Source organism: Dreissena polymorpha, chromosome 1 (assembly GCF_020536995.1).
Source record: "Dreissena polymorpha isolate Duluth1 chromosome 1, UMN_Dpol_1.0, whole genome shotgun sequence".
Taxonomy (NCBI): domain Eukaryota; kingdom Metazoa; phylum Mollusca; class Bivalvia; order Myida; family Dreissenidae; genus Dreissena; species Dreissena polymorpha.
The window spans coordinates 86,678,865-86,683,822 of record NC_068355.1 but is presented as its reverse complement, the minus strand read 5'-3'; positions in this window follow the sequence as shown (position 1 = coordinate 86,683,822).

Sequence of the window (4,958 nt, the reverse complement as noted above, 5' to 3'; positions counted from 1 at the left end):
TTTCAAAAGGGTACATCACGAGCAAGATGTGCTCATTTCCAATTACTTTAAACATTTATGTATTTAAAACGCTTGTATTATGTCATTTGAAACTGTTTTGCATGTAACATGCATGCTTCATAATTCGTATGCGTTATGATTTCCGACGCAGTGTGTCCAAGGCAAGGAAACATTCGTAATTGGGATATCAATAGATTATTTTGCTAGAGCGTCACATTATTTATTTCCACGAATATTACTTTGCATAAAAAAACATGACCGTTATGGTTTATCAAGACGCATGAAATAATAAAATGATTTTTTAAATCAGAATATTATTTAGTTTACGCTGATGTAAACATAGCAAACAAGAAAGCAAATCGGTTAATATGATAAACTTTTCACCAGTGCTTTTAGAAATAGGAATTAGATCGAAGTAAAATATTGATGCTTTTTCTGGAAGCATAAACTTATTTAAACTGAAATCGTTTGAAAAAAAAAATCTTGATTTTTCGACCCGTTAGTGTACGATTAAATAAAATTATGGTGTATTTTTTTCTCTAAATTATTGGTGAATTCAGCATTTTTGAACTTTCAAAGGTGTTTTCTAGCTTAGACAAACTGATATTTATCTTAAGAAAATGATTCCAAGGTTTGTGCGTAGATTCAATCCAATATATGTGGCGGTTACAGAGATACATTCATGTTGCATGCAAACGTTAACCTGAATATAATCTCGCACACAAATCTGAACCTGGTATTTAAAGAACACAAAGGGGAATGATTCTGCTAATAAGACGGTCAAAGTAATAGGTCTTTTGTCACTTATTGTTAATAAAAACCGAAAACACATGTACAAACGTTTTCAATATATTTGGAAGATGTTGTACTAGTGAGTTGTTAAACTTTAACTCAAACGCTAACCCAACATTTTCTAGTACAAATAGGGGCATAATTGGGCTAAATTGAAGAATATGAAATTTGGTCAGTGACCCAACAAAATGATCCCCAACACATGTGTGAAATATCAAGTGAATACTTGTCGTACAAAAAGTGATAAAGGGAACGAAAAGATTCATAATTCTTCTACATGGCAGGTCAGATTTATAGAACTTGGTAAGTGACCTCACATATGAATGCCGTTACAATAAAATTACTGAATTAGAAACTGCAATATGGAGATGCTCCGTGAATTCCTTTATCAGGGTTTTATGCCCATAAATGAGCGTTTAGTATAGCTTACAGTATTCGATGATGTCCGACCGCACACCAAAGTTTAACAAGAATTGCAAAGCATATGGCAATAAAAAAAGTACTTATGTCGGTCAGTGACCAAGATAAATAACAAGTACCATAGCTATTCAAGTTTAAAAATGTTTTTCAGACCTTATACACTTTGAGATTTTTCTAAGGCAACACTTTTAAAGTTGAATAGCTCACTTATGAGCAATGCTTTTGATTTAAAATTGTAAATGTGATAATATGACTATTGACTACCATCCGTGCAAGGTCGCGATTAAATTATTCATCCGTGACGATCGGATGCTTTAGCACGTGGAGTAAGTATCGTTTCATCGTTTTGCACGTGAAAACATTGAAACGCGATATCATTATATTTTTATTTCATAATTCTAGGTGGGTTCTTACACCAAGAAAACATAAGTTAATTAAAACACAATATGGCTATTCCGTAGCGCAACCGCGCAATTGACATGTTGCAGGCTACCTTCCCCATATGCTAAAGCGTCCGATAGTCAAGGATGACTGATTTTATCGTGAGCATGCACACAATGTAGGGAAATGATCAAATGTGCAATTTAAAATCAAAATCTTTATTAATCATTGAGATATTCAAGTTTAAAAATGTTTGCAATAAAAAAGTTTCACAAGTGTTGCGGACGGGTGACGAAACACCCCTCAAAGTTTTAAAAACAACTGCGTGGCTTCAATGAGAAAGAGATGTGATCACGTTGTTACAGCCACGGGAGGGCACACAAGGATTATATATACTCTCGATGTTTTTTTTTCTATTTTCGTGACTTTTCACAATGTTATTATTAACGTTGTACTCTTCTGAGAATTTGACTTTTGAAATGATGTTTTTGTTTTTATTTTTCAAGTTTTGTACTGTTTTCAATCAATTTCAATTCAAATTACACAAATAAATGTGTGTTGAATTATTCTTGGCGCAAATTTCAACAGAAATCCGTGTCTTTAACAATATAAAAAGGTCAAACACTGTTCATGGGATCATATATTCGAATGAAAAAAACACTAAGGGTCGTTATTCAGCCCAAATTTTACCAATTCGAAATTCTTCTCTTTACAATTATATTCAAACTGTCTTTCAACTGTAAAAGTTTATGAAGGATCCACTAATTAGTTTAAGAGCTGTTAAAACCTAAATTGTGGGACTATATATTAATTCTAACAAGAGCACCGCATAACGGGTGCCACGCTCGGCTGCGAAAGCTTGTCAGAATTTTTTTCTTTCTTTTAGAGGTCAGTGACCTTGACCTTTGACCTAGTGACCCAAATGGGTGTGGCGTGTAGAACTCATCAAGGTGTATCTACATATGAAGTTTCAAAGTTGTAGGTGGAAGCACTTTGATTTTAGAGCCAATGTTAAGGTTTTAGCACGACGCCAGCGGACGGCGGACGACGAGCAGGCTATGACAATTGCTCGGGTTTTCTCCGAAAACAGCCTCGCTAAAAATGATTCACAGACAAAAGGCCATAATTCTGCCAAAACCAAAGCCCCTTATTCTATACACAGCCAAAATTTCTTTCTACAAGATCATCTACATATTAAGGTAATTCAGGTATGAAAGTTTGCACAAGATTCACAACCTATACGAAGAGAAATTGAACAAGAGCTGTCAGAGGACAGCTCGCTCGACTATTCAAGTGCTTGACAGTATAACGTAAGCCATCATGGGGAAATTGTTCATATTCAATAATTTATTAGACGATCTTTCAAAAATAAAAAAAGGAAAATAATTTGTTTTTGGGGGGATAGGGGGTGGGGGGTGAAAGGGGGGGTATAATGTGGAGTGGGGTAATTTATTAGATGATCTTAAAACAAAGGTGTTTTTTTTGGGGGGGGGGGGGGGGGGGAGGTTGGGGGGGGGGGGGGGTAGAGGGGTGAGAGGGGGGTATAATGTGGGGTGGGGTAATTTATTAGACGATGTTAAAAAAAATTGTTTTTTTGGGGGGGAGGGAGGTTGGAGGGGTAGTGGGGTGAGAGGGGGTATAATGCGGGGTGTGGTAATTTATTAGATGATGTTTAAAAAAAAAATTGGGGGGGGGGGAGGGATTCTGGGTAGGGGCGTGGGGGTATTGTTTGGGTGGAATCCATTGTGGTATTGAGGTAAGTTTTGTCAAAGTAATAATAAAATGTGATCATAAATAAAGTTATGGCAATTTAAGCAAAATGTTCAATTATCTAAGTGTAAAAGGGGCCATAATTATGTCAAAATGCTTGATACAGTGGTCTGCTCTTGTTTATAGGTTGGGGTCATGTTGGTAAACAAGTATGCAAAATATAAAAGCAATATGTCAAAGGATATAGGAAATATTTGGGGTAGTACGCAAAGTTAAACATAGATTTATCAATAATATGCATATTCTAAGTATAAAAGGGGCAATAATTATGTCAAAATGCTTGATAGAGTTGTATGCTCTTGTTTATAGGTTAGGGTCATGATGGTAAACAAGTATGCAAAATATGAAAGCAATATGTCAAGGGACATTGAACATATTTGTGAACATATTTGTGGTAGTACGCAAACTTAAACATTTGCTGCATATTCTAAGTGGAAAAGGGGCCATAATTATTACAAAATGCTTGATAGAGTTGTCTGCTCTTGCTTATAGGTTGGGGTCATGTTGGTAAACAAGTATGCAAAATATAAAAGCAATATGTCAAAGGATATAGGAAATATTTGGAGTAGTACGAAAACTTTAACATTTGCATGCAGACGCTAACGCAGAGGCCTGGGTGAGTAGGATAGCTCCACTATATATATTTTATATATAATAGTCGAGCTAAAAATAATTGGGGTAGTACGAAAACTTCAACATTTGCACACTAACGGAAACGCCTACGCCGGGGTGAGTAGGATAGCTCCACTATATATATTTCATATATAATAGTCGAGTTAAAAAGGGCTTTAATTTTGCCGAAAATTTTCGCAGCCAAAATGCCTTTCTTTGCGTTCATTAACACAAAAAGATCATTTAATATTGAAGGTTCGAATGAGATCCGCCCCAAACGCCACGCATAATGCCTCCAATTTGCTTGTAGCCCCTCTGACTGCCAGATCACCTTCACGTTAATTTAACAACAATATGAGCTAATAGAAAACAGAATTTTTCAGCATAAACAATTACTTACATAATTATTATGTTCCTGATATCAATTGGTAAGTCAAGTAAGCATCTTACTCCACTTCAGTTTAATTTATTTCAACACTCAACCATTATGATGCTGATATACGCACATTTGCGTATTTTTTCAATAACAAGACTATAGATAAATGGGTACATAGTTTACATGGGTTACATGAGTAATAAAGAAAGAAACAAGCGATGTGTTTGTGAAACACTATGTCCCCATATATATGACCTTTGACCTTGAAGAATGACCTTGATCTTTCACCACTCAAAATGTGCAGCTACATGAGATACACATGCATGTCAAATATCAAGTTGCTATCTTCAATATTGCAAAAGTGACATTAAATGAGCGATTTTGACCCATATATTTGACCTGAAGAATGACCTTGACCTTTCACCAATCAAAATGTGCATCTCCATGAGATACACATGCATGCCAAATATGAAGATGCTATCTTCAATATTGCAAAAGTTATGGCAAATGTTAAAGTTGGAGCAAACCAACAGACCAACAGACAGGGCAAAAACAATATGTCCCCCACTATAGTGGTGGGGGACATAAAAATAAAAGTAGAGCAAAG